A 12725-nucleotide genomic window follows, 5' to 3' on the forward strand; every position below is an offset into this window, starting at 1 on the left:
ATCAGGGTGTGAGTGTGTTTATATCAGGGTGAGTGAGTTTATATCAGGGTGAGTGTGTTTATATCAGGGTGTGTGTATTTATATCAGGGTGTGAGTGTGTTTAGATCAGGGTGAGTGTGTTTATATCAGGGTGTGAGTGTGTTTATTTTAGGGTGTGAGTGTGGTTATATCAGGGTGAGTGTGTTTATATCAGGGTGTGAATGTGTTTATATCAGGGTGAGTGTGTTTATATCTGGGTGAGTGAGTTTATATCAGTGTGTGAGTGTGTTTATATCAGGGTGAGTGCATTTATATCAGGGTGTGAGTGGGTTTATATCAGGGAGGGTGTGTTTACATCAGGGTGACTGTGTTTATATCAGGGTGAGTGTGTTTATATCAGGGTGTGAGTGTGTTTTATATCAGGATGAGTGTCTTTATAACATGGTGTGAGTGTGGTTATATCAGGGTGAGTATGTTTATATCAGGGTGTGAGTGTGTTTATATCAGGGAGAGTGTGATTATATCAGGGTGAGTGTGTTTATATCAGGGTGTGTGTGTTTATATCAGGGTGAGTGTGTTTATATCAGGGTGTGATTGTGTTTATCTCAGGGTGTGATGGTGCTTATATTAGGGTGAGTGTGTTTATATCAGGGTGAGTATGAGTTTATATCAGGGTGAGTCTGTTTATATCAGGGTGAGTGTGTTTATATCAGGGTGTGAGTGTGTTTATATCAGGGTGTGAGTGTGTTTATATCAGGGTGAGTATGAGTTTATATCTGGGAGAATGTGTTTATACCAGGGTGAGCATGTTTATATCAGGGGGACGGTGTTTATGTCAGGGTGAGTGTGTTTATATCAGATTGAGTGTGTTTACATCCGGGTGAGTGTATTTATATCAGGGTGAGTGAGTGTATATCAGGGAGAGTGTGTATATATCAGGGTGTGAGTGTGTTTACATCAGGGTGAATGAGTTTATATCCGGGTGACTGTGTTTATATCAAGGTGAGTGTGTTTATATCAGACAGAGTGTGTTTGTATCAGGGTGTGAGTGTGTTTATATCAAGGTGAGTATGTGATTATATCAGGGTGAGTGTGTTTATATCAGTGTGAGTGTGTTTATATCAGGCTGAGTGTGTTTATATCAGGGTGTGAGTGTGTTTATATCAGGGTGAGTGTGTTTATATCAGGGTGAGTGAGTTTATATCAGTGTGAGTGTGTTTATATCAGGGTGTGTGTATTTATATCAGGGTGTGAGTGTGTTTAGATCAGGGTGAGTGTGTTTATATCAGGGTGTGAGTGTGTTTATATCAGGGTGAGTGAGTTTATATCAGGGTGAGTGTGTTTATATCAGGGTGTGTGTATTTATATCAGGGTGTGAGTGTGTTTAGATCAGGGTGGGTGTGTTTATATCAGGGTGTGAGTGTGTTTATATCAGGGTGTGAGTGTGTTTATATCAGGGTGAGTGTGTTTCTATCAGGGTGAGTGTGTTTATATCAGAGTGTGAGTTTGTTTATATCAGGGTGAGTGTGTTTATATCAGGCTGTGTGTGTTTATATCAGGGTGTGAGTGTGTTTATATCAGGGTGAGTGCGTTTTTATCAGGGTGAGTCTTTATATCGGTTGAATGTGTTTATATCAGGGTGTGAGTGTTTTTATATCATGGTGAGTGTGTTTATATCAAGGTGAGTGTGTTTATATCAGGGTGAGTGTGTTTATATCAAGGTGTGAGTTTGTTTGTATCAAGGTGAGTTTGTATATATCAGTGTGAGTGTGTTTATATCAGGGTGTGAGTGTGTTTATATCAGGGTGTGAGTGTGTTTATATAAGGGTGAGTGTGTTTATATCAGGGTGAGTGAGTTTATATCAGTGTGAGTGTGTTTATATCAGGGTGTGTGTATTTATATCAGGGTGTGAGTGTGTTTAGATCAGGGTGAGTGTGTTTATATCAGGGTGTGAGTGTGTTTATATCAGGGTGAGTGAGTTTATATCAGGGTGAGTGTGTTTATATCAGGGTGTGTGTATTTATATCAGGGTGTGAGTGTGTTTATATCAGGATGACTGTGTTTATATCAGAGTGCGAGTGTGTTTATATAAGGGTGAGTGTGTTTATATCAGGCTGTGTGTGTTTATATCAGGGTGTGAGTGTGTTTATATCAGGGTGAGTGTGTTTTTATCAGGGTGAGTGTTTATATCAGGTTGAATGTGTTTATATCAGGGTGTGAGTGTTTTTATATCAGGGTGAATGTGTTAATATCAAGGTGAGTGTGTTTATATCAGGCTGAGTGTGTTTGTATCAGGGTGTGAGTGTGCTTATATCAAGGTGAGTATGTGATTATATCAGGGTGAGTGTGTTTATATCAGGGTGAGTGTGTTTATATCAGGCAGAGTGTGTTTATATCAGGGTGTGAGTGTGTTTATATCAGGGTGAGTGTGTTTATATCAGGGTGAGAGTGTGTTTATATCAGGGTGAGTGTGTTTATATCAGGTGTCAGTGTGTTTATATCAGGGTGTGAGTGTGTTGATATCAGGGTGTGAGTGTATTTATATCAGGGTGAGTGTGTTTATATCAGGGTGAGTGTGTTTATGTCAGGCAGAGTGTGTTTATATCAGGGTGTGAGTGTGTTTATATCAGGGTGAGTGTGTTTATATCAGGGTGTGAGTGTGTTTATATCAGGGTGAGTGTGTTTATATCAGGGTGTGATTGTGCTTATATCAGGGTGAGTGTGTTTATATCAGGCAGAGTGTGTATGTATCAGAGTGTGAGTGTGTTTATATCAAGGTGAGTATGAGTTTATATCAGGGTGAATGTGTTTATATCAGGTTGAGTGAGTTTATATCAGGGTGAGTGTGTTTATATCAGGGTGTGAGTGTGTTTATATCAGGGTGAGTGTGCTTATCACAGGGTGAGTGTGTTTATATCAGGGTGTGAGTGTGTTTATTTTAGGGTGTGAGTGTGGTTATATCAGGGTGAGTGTGTTTATATCAGGGTGTGAATGTGTTTATATCAGGGTGAGTGTGTTTATATCAGGGTGAGTGTGTTTATATCAGTGTGTGAGTGTGTTTATATCAGGGTGAGTGCATTTATATCAGGGTGTGAGTGGGTTTATATCAGGGAGGGTGTGTTTACATCAGGGTGACTGTGTTTATATCAGGGTGAGTGTGTTTATATCAGGGTGTGAGTGTGTTTTATATCAGGATGAGTGTCTTTATAACATGGTGTGAGTGTGGTTATATCAGGGTGAGTATGTTTATATCAGGGTGTGAGTGTGTTTATATCAGGGTGTGAATGTGTTTATATCAGGGTGAGTGTGTTTATATCAGGGAGAGTGTGATTATATCAGGGTGAGTGTGTTTATATCAGGGTGTGTGTGTTTATATCAGGGTGAGTGTGTTTATATCAGGGTGTGATTGTGTTTATCTCAGGGTGTGATGGTGCTTATATTAGGGTGAGTGTGTTTATATCAGGGTGAGTATGAGTTTATATCAGGGTGAGTCTGTTTATATCAGGGTGAGTGTGTTTATATCAGGGTGTGAGTGTGTTTATATCAGGGTGTGAGTGTGTTTATATCAGGGTGAGTATGAGTTTATATCTGGGAGAGTGTGTTTATACCAGGGTGAGCATGTTTATATCAGGGGGACGGTGTTTATGTCAGGGTGAGTGTGTTTATATCAGATTGAGTGTGTTTACATCCGGGTGAGTGTATTTATATCAGGGTGAGTGAGTGTATATCAGGGAGAGTGTGTATATATCAGGGTGTGAGTGTGTTTACATCAGGGTGAATGAGTTTATATCCGGGTGACTGTGTTTATATCAAGGTGAGTGTGTTTATATCAGGCAGAGTGTGTTTGTATCAGGGTGTGAGTGTGTTTATATCAAGGTGAGTATGTGATTATATCAGGGTGAGTGTGTTTATATCAGTGTGAGTGTGTTTATATCAGGCTGAGTGTGTTTATATCAGGGTGTGAGTGTGTTTATATCAGGGTGAGTGTGTTTATATCAGGGTGAGAGTGTGTTTATATCAGGGTGGGTGTGTTTATATCAGGGTGAGTGTGTTTATATCAGGTGTCAGTATGTTTATATCAGGGTGTGAGTGTGTTGATATCAGGGTGTGAGTGCATTTATATTAGGGTGAGTGTGTTTATATCAGGGTGAGTGTGTTTATATCAGGCAGCGTTTGTTTATATCAGGGTGTGAGTGTGTTTATATCAGGGTGAGTGTGTTTATATCAGGGTGTGAGTGTGTTTATATCAGGGTGAGTGTGTTTATATCAGGGTGTGATTGTGCTTATATCAGGGTGAGTGTGTTTATATCAGGCAGAGTGTGTTTATATCAGAGTGTGAGTGTGTTTATATCAAGGTGAGTATGAGTTTATATCAGGGTGAATGTGTTTATATCAGGTTGAGTGAGTTTATATCAGGGTGAGTGTGTTTATATCAGGGTGTGAGTGTGTTTATATCAGGGTGAGTGTGTTTATATCAGGGTGAGTGAGTTTATATCAGTGTGAGTGTGTTTATATCAGGGTGTGTGTATTTATATCAGGGTGTGAGTGTGTTTAGATCAGGGTGAGTGTGTTTATATCAGGGTGTGAGTGTGTTTATATCAGGGTGAGTGAGTTTATATCAGGGTGAGTGTGTTTATATCAGGGTGTGTGTATTTATATCAGGGTGTGAGTGTGTTTAGATCAGGGTGGGTGTGTTTATATCAGGGTGTGAGTGTGTTTATATCAGGGTGTGAGTGTGTTTATATCAGGGTGAGTGTGTTTCTATCAGGGTGAGTGTGTTTATATCAGAGTGTGAGTTTGTTTATATCAGGGTGAGTGTGTTTATATCAGGCTGTGTGTGTTTATATCAGGGTGTGAGTGTGTTTATATCAGGGTGAGTGCATTTTTATCAGGGTGAGTCTTTATATTGGTTGAATGTGTTTATATCAGGGTGTGAGTGTTTTTATATCAGGGTGAGTGTGTTTATATCAAGGTGAGTGTGTTTATATCAGGGTGAGTGTGTTTATATCAAGGTGTGAGTTTGTTTGTATCAAGGTGAGTTTGTATATATCAGTGTGAGTGTGTTTATATCAGGGTGTGAGTGTGTTTATATCAGGGTGTGAGTGTGTTTATATAAGGGTGAGTGTGTTTATATCAGGGTGAGTGAGTTTATATCAGTGTGAGTGTGTTTATATCAGGGTGTGTGTATTTATATCAGGGTGTGAGTGTGTTTAGATCAGGGTGAGTGTGTTTATATCAGGGTGTGAGTGTGTTTATATCAGGGTGAGTGAGTTTATATCAGGGTGAGTGTGTTTATATCAGGGTGTGTGTATTTATATCAGGGTGTGAGTGTGTTTATATCAGGATGACTGTGTTTATATCAGAGTGCGAGTGTGTTTATATAAGGGTGAGTTTGTTTATGTCAGTGTGAGTGTGTTTAAATCAGGGTGAGTGTGTTTATATCAGGGTGAGTGTGTTTATATCAGGGTGAGTGTGTTTATATCAGGGACTGAGTGTGTTTATATCAGGGTGAGTGTGTTTATATCAGGCTGTGTGTGTTTATATCAGGGTGTGAGTGTGTTTATATCAGGGTGAGTGTGTTTTTATCAGGGTGAGTGTTTATATCAGGTTGAATGTGTTTATATCAGGGTGTGAGTGTTTTTATATCAGGGTGAATGTGTTAATATCAAGGTGAGTGTGTTTATATCAGGCTGAGTGTGTTTGTATCAGGGTGTGAGTGTGCTTATATCAAGGTGAGTATGTGATTATATCAGGGTGAGTGTGTTTATATCAGGGTGAGTGTGTTTATATCAGGCAGAGTGTGTTTATATCAGGGTGTGAGTGTGTTTATATCAGGGTGAGTGTGTTTATATCAGGGTGAGAGTGTGTTTATATCAGGGTGGGTGTGTTTATATCATGGTGAGTGTGTTTATATCAGGTGTCAGTGTGTTTATATCAGGGTGTGAGTGTGTTGATATCAGGGTGTGAGTGTATTTATATCAGGGTGAGTGTGTTTATATCAGGGTGAGTGTGTTTATGTCAGGCAGAGTGTGTTTATATCAGGGTGTGAGTGTGTTTATATCAGGGTGAGTGTGTTTATATCAGGGTGTGATTGTGCTTATATCAGGGTGAGTGTGTTTATATCAGGCAGAGTGTGTATGTATCAGAGTGTGAGTGTGTTTATATCAAGGTGAGTATGAGTTTATATCAGGGTGAATGTGTTTATATCAGGTTGAGTGAGTTTATATCAGGGTGAGTGTGTTTATATCAGGGTGTGAGTGTGTTTATATCAGGGTGAGTGTGCTTATCACAGGGTGAGTGTGTTTATATCAGGGTGTGAGTGTGTTTATTTTAGGGTGTGAGTGTGGTTATATCAGAGTGAGTGTGTTTATATCAGGGTGTGAATGTGTTTATATCAGGGTGAGTGTGTTTATATCAGGGTGAGTGTGTTTATATCAGTGTGTGAGTGTGTTTATATCAGGGTGAGTCCATTTATATCAGGGTGTGAGTGGGTTTATATCAGGGAGGGTGTGTTTACATCAGGGTGACTGTGTTTATATCAGGGTGAGTGTGTTTATATCAGGGTGTGAGTGTGTTTTATATCAGGATGAGTGTCTTTATAACATGGTGTGAGTGTGGTTATATCAGGGTGAGTATGTTTATATCAGGGTGTGAGTGTGTTTATATCAGGGTGTGAATGTGTTTATATCAGGGTGAGTGTGTTTATATCAGGGAGAGTGTGATTATATCAGGGTGAGTGTGTTTATATCAGGGTGTGTGTGTTTATATCAGGGTGAGTGTGTTTATATCAGGGTGTGATTGTGTTTATCTCAGGGTGTGATGGTGCTTATATTAGGGTGAGTGTGTTTATATCAGGGTGAGTATGAGTTTATATCAGGGTGAGTCTGTTTATATCAGGGTGAGTGTGTTTATATCAGGGTGTGAGTGTGTTTATATCAGGGTGTGAGTGTGTTTATATCAGGGTGTGTATGAGTTTATATCTGGGAGAGTGTGTTTATACCAGGGTGAGCATGTTTATATCAGGGGGACGGTGTTTATGTCAGGGTGAGTGTGTTTATATCAGATTGAGTGTGTTTACATCCGGGTGAGTGTATTTATATCAGGGTGAGTGAGTGTATATCAGGGAGAGTGTGTATATATCAGGGTGTGAGTGTGTTTACATCAGGGTGAATGAGTTTATATCCGGGTGACTGTGTTTATATCAAGGTGAGTGTGTTTATATCAGGCAGAGTGTGTTTGTATCAGGGTGTGAGTGTGTTTATATCAAGGTGAGTATGTGATTATATCAGGGTGAGTGTGTTTATATCAGGGTGAGTGTGTTTATATCAGGGTGTGAGTGTGTTTATATCAGGGTGAGTGTGTTTATATCAGGGTGAGAGTGTGTTTATATCAGGGTGGGTGTGTTTATATCAGGGTGAGTGTGTTTATATCAGGTGTCAGTATGTTTATATCAGGGTGTGAGTGTGTTGATATCAGGGTGTGAGTGCATTTATATTAGGGTGAGTGTGTTTATATCAGGGTGAGTGTGTTTATATCAGGCAGAGTGTGTTTATATCAGGGTGTGAGTGTGTTTATATCAGGATGAGTGTGTTTATATCAGGGTGTGAGTGTGTTTATATCAGGGTGAGTGTGTTTATATCAGGGTGTGATTGTGCTTATATCAGGGTGAGTTTGTTTATATCAGGCAGAGTGTGTTTATATCAGAGTGTGAGTGTGTTTATATCAAGGTGAGTATGAGTTTATATCAGGGTGAATGTGTTTATATCAGGTTGAGTGAGTTTATATCAGGGTGAGTGTGTTTATATCAGGGTGTGAGTGTGTTTATATCAGGGTGAGTGTGCTTATAACAGAGTGAGTGTGTTTATATCAGGGTGTGAGTGTGTTTATTTTAGGGTGTGAGTGTGGTTATATCAGGGTGAGTGTGTTTATATCAGGGTGTGAATGTGTTTACATCAGGGTGTGAGTGTGTTTATATCAGGGTGAGTGTGTTTATATCAGGGTGAGTGTGTTTATATCAGTGTGTGAGTGTGTTTATATCAGGGTGAGTGCATTTATATCAGGGTGTGAGTGGGTTTATATCAGGGAGGGTGTGTTTACATCAGGGTGACTGTGTTTATATCAGGGTGAGTGTGTTTATATCAGGGTGTGAGTGTGTTTTATATCAGGATGAGTGTCTTTATAACATGGTGTGAGTGTGGTTATATCAGGGTGAGTGTGTTTATATCAGGGTGTGAATGTGTTTATATCAGGGTGAGTGTGTTTATATCAGGGTGAGTGTGTTTATATCAGGGTGAGTGTGTTTATATCAGGGTGAGTGTGTTTATATCAGGGTGTGATTGTGTTTATCTCAGGGTGTGATGGTGCTTATATTAGGGTGAGTGTGTTTATATCAGGGTGAGTATAAGTTTATATCAGGGTGTGTCTGTTTATATCAGGGTGAGTGTGTGTATATCAGGGTGTGAGTGTGTTTATATCAGGGTGTGAGTGTGTTTATATCAGGGTGAGTATGAGTTTATATCTGGGAGAGTGTGTTTATACCAGGGTGAGCATGTTTATATCAGGGGGACGGTGTTTATGTCAGGGTGAGTGTGTTTATATCAGATTGAGTGTGTTTACATCCGGGTGAGTGTATTTATATCAGGGTGAGTGAGTGTATATCAGGGAGAGTGTGTTTATATCAGGGTGAGTGAGTTTATATCAGGGTGAGTGTGTTCTTATCTGGGTCAGTTTGTTTACATCAGGGTGAATGAGTTTATGTCAGGGTGACTGTGTATATATCAGGGTGTGAGAGTGTTTATATCAGGGTGAATGAGTTTATATCATGGTGAGTGTATTCTTATCAGGGTGAGTGTGTTTATATCAGGGTGTGAGTGTGTTTATATAAGGGTGAGTGTGTTTATATCAGGGTGAGTGAGTTTATATCAGTGTGAGTGTGTTTATATCAGGGTGTGTGTATTTATATCAGGGTGTGAGTGTGTTTAGATCAGGGTGAGTGTGTTTATATCAGGGTGTGAGTGTGTTTATATCAGGGTGAGTGAGTTTATATCAGGGTGAGTGTGTTTATATCAGGGTGTGTGTATTTATATCAGGGTGTGAGTGTGTTTAGATCAGGGTGGGTGTGTTTATATCAGGGTGTGAGTGTGTTTATATCAGGGTGTGAGTGTGTTTATATCAGGGTGAGTGTCTTTCTATCAGGGTGAGTGTGTTTATATCAGAGTGTGAGTTTGTTTATATCAGGGTGAGTGTGTTTATATCAGGCTGTGTGTGTTTATATCAGGGTGTGAGTGTGTTTATATCAGGGTGAGTGCGTTTTTATCAGGGTGAGTCTTTATATCGGTTGAATGTGTTTATATCAGGGTGTGAGTGTTTTTATATCAGGGTGAGTGTGTTTATATCAAGGTGAGTGTGTTTATATCAGGGTGAGTGTGTTTATATCAAGGTGTGAGTTTGTTTGTATCAAGGTGAGTTTGTATATATCAGTGTGAGTGTGTTTATATCAGGGTGTGAGTGTGTTTATATCAGGGTGTGAGTGTGTTTATATCAGGGTGTGAGTGTGTTTATATCAGGGTGAGTGTGTTTCTATCAGGGTGAGTGTGTTTATATCAGAGTGTGAGTTTGTTTATATCAGGGTGAGTGTGTTTATATCAGGCTGTGTGTGTTTATATCAGGGTGAGTATAAGGAGTATAAGGGTGACTCAAAGGAAAACAGTAAACAACGCATGCAGGGCGGAACTAGGCCAATAGCCATTAATAATCACTATCCAAAAAAGAGCCACCAAATTTTGGAATCACCTACAAATGAGCAACCCCCAATGCTATCACTACAACGCCCTGAAATGCCAAGAGCTGACCATAAAGAATAATACCCTCAGTCAACTAGTCCTGGGACTCAATAAAGTAACTAATAACAATACTAACAATAACCAGCCCCAGGACAGTGACAGGGTAACACAAAGAATTTGACCCAACACAATCGTCGCTAAGCAAAAGGAAAAATATCTGTCATATTGGGCAGAAACAACAAAAACCCAAAGCAAACTCAATTGCTACTTGGCCCTAAACAGACAATACAACATAGCTGATTACCTGACCATGGTAAAGGATAACAAACTGAGAAGAACCTTGACAAGGTACAGACTTAGCGAACATAGCCTAGCGATCGAAAAAGGCAGACACAGGCAGACCAGGCTGCCAAGAGAAGACAGGATATGCTCTCACTGCAGTCAGGGAGTAGTTGAGACAGAGATGCACTTCCTCACAGCCTGTGGAAAATATCAGGGCATCAGAGAGAATTTCTATCAAAAATTCTCACAAATATGCCCTGAATTCAGAAATCTGACTGACAACCAAAAACTCCCATTCCTACTGGGGGAGGAGAGAAGCTGTGTAACACTGGCGGCACACTATGTTACAGCTTGCCATGAACAGAGGGACAACCAGTAAACTAAGACAAGAGTATATATAAACAAGGCGAATGTATATTTATAAACTCAGGGATATACCTGTTTATACACTGTATGAATGGAACCGCGTTTATGTGTTCAACCATAAATGTATTTTGATGCTTTGGCAACATAAGATGTACCTTATCATGCCAATAAAGCGATTTGTATTGTATTGTATTGTATTGAGTGTGTTTATATCAGGGTGTGAATATGTTTATATCAGGGTGGGTGTGTTTATATCAGGGTGAGTGTGTTTATATCAGGGACTGAGCGTGTTTATATTAGGGACTGAGTGTGTTTATATCAGGGTGTCAGTGTGTTTATATCAGGGTGTGAGTGTGTTTATATCAGGGTGTGAGTGCATTTATATCAGGGTGGGTGTGTTTATATCAGGGTGAGTGTGTTTAAATCAGTGTGAGTATGTTTATATCAGGGTGTGTGTGTTTATATCAGGGTGTGAGTGTGTTTATATCAAGGTGAGTATGTAATTATATCAGGGTGAGTGTGTTTATATCAGGGTGAGTGTGTTTATATCAGGGGGACTGTGTTTATGGCAGCGTGATTGTGTTTATATCAGATTGAGTGTGTTTATATCCAGGTGAGTGTATTTATATCTGGGTGAGTGAGTGTATATCAGGGAGAGTGTGTATGTATCAGGGTGTGAGTGTGTTTATATCACGGTGAATGAATTTATATCAGGGTGAGTGTCTTTATATCAGGGTGTGAGTGTGTTTATATCAGGGTGTGAGTGTATTTATATCAGGGTGTGAGTGTGTTTATATCAGGGTGAGTGTATTCTTATCAGGGTGAGTGTGTTTATATCAGGGTGAGTGTGTTTTACATCAGGGACAGAGTGTGTTTATATCAGGGTGTGATTGTGTTTATATCAGGGTGAGTGTGTTTATATCAGGGTGAGTGAGTTTATATCAGGGTGAGTGTGTTTATATCAGGGTGTGTGTATTTATAGCAGGGTGTGAGTGTGTTTAGATCAGGGTGAATGTTTTAATATCAGGGTGTGAGTGTGTTTATATCAGGGTGTGAGTGTGTTTATATCAGGGTGAGTGTGTTTATATCAGGGTGAGTGTGTTTATATCAGGGTGTGAGTTTGTTTATATCAGGGTGAGTGTGTTTATATCAGGCTGTGTGTTTTTATCAGGGTGTGAGTGTTTTTATATCAGGGTGAGTGTGTTTATATCAAGGTGAGTGTGTTTATGTCAGGGTGAGTATGTTTATATCAGGGTGTGAGTGTGTTTGTATCAAGGTGAGTGTGTTTATATCAGGGTGAGTATGTATATATCAGGGTGAGTGTGTTTATATCAGGGTGTGAGTGTGCTTATATCAGGGTGTGAGTGTGTTTATATCAGGGTGTGAGTGTGTTTATATCAGGGTGGGTGTGTTTATATCAGGATGAGTGTGTTTATATCAGGGACTGAGCGTGTTTATATCAGGGACTGAGTGTGTTTAGATCAGGGTGTCAGTGTGTTTATATCAGGGTGTGAGTGTGTTTATATCAGGGTGAGTGTGTTTATATCAGTGTGAGTATGTTTATATCAGGGTGAGTGTGTTTATATCAGGGTGTGAGTGTGTTTATATCAGGGTGAGTGTGTTTATATCAGGGTGTGAGTGTGTTTATATCAAGGTGAGAATGTAATTATATCAGATTGAGTGTGTTTATATCCGGGTGAGTGTATTTATATCTGGGTGTGTGAGCGTATATCAGGGAGAGTTTGTATATATCAGGGTGTGAGTGTGTTTATATCATGGTGAATGAGTTTATATCAGGGTGAGCGTGTTTATATCAGGGACTGAGTTTGTTTATATCAGGGTGTGAGTGAGTTTATATCAGGGTGAGTGTGTTTATATCAGGGTGTGTGTATTTATAGCAGGGTGTGAGTGTGTTTAGATCAGGGTTAATGTGTTTATATCAGGGTGTGAGTGTGTTTATATCAGGGTGAGTGTGTTTATATCAGGGTGTGAGTGTGTTTATATCAGAATGAGACTGTTTTTATCAGGGTGTGAGTGTGTTTATATCAAGGTGAGTATGTAATTATATCAGGGTGAGTGTGTTTATATCAGGGTGAATGTGTTTATATCAGGGTGCATGTGTTTATATCAGGCAGAGTGTGTTTGTATCAGGGTGTGAATGTGTTTATATCAAGGTGAGTATGTGATTATATCAGGGTGAGTGTGTTTATATCAGGGTGAGTGTGTTTATACCAGGCAGAGTTTGTTTATATCAGGATGTGAGTGTGTTTATATCAGGGTGAGTGTGCTTATAACAGGGTGAGTGTGTTTATATC

Source organism: Somniosus microcephalus, chromosome 11 (genome assembly GCF_052327205.1).
Source record: "Somniosus microcephalus isolate GS21.2 chromosome 11, FLI_Smic_1.0, whole genome shotgun sequence".
Taxonomy (NCBI): Eukaryota; Metazoa; Chordata; class Chondrichthyes; order Squaliformes; family Somniosidae; genus Somniosus; species Somniosus microcephalus.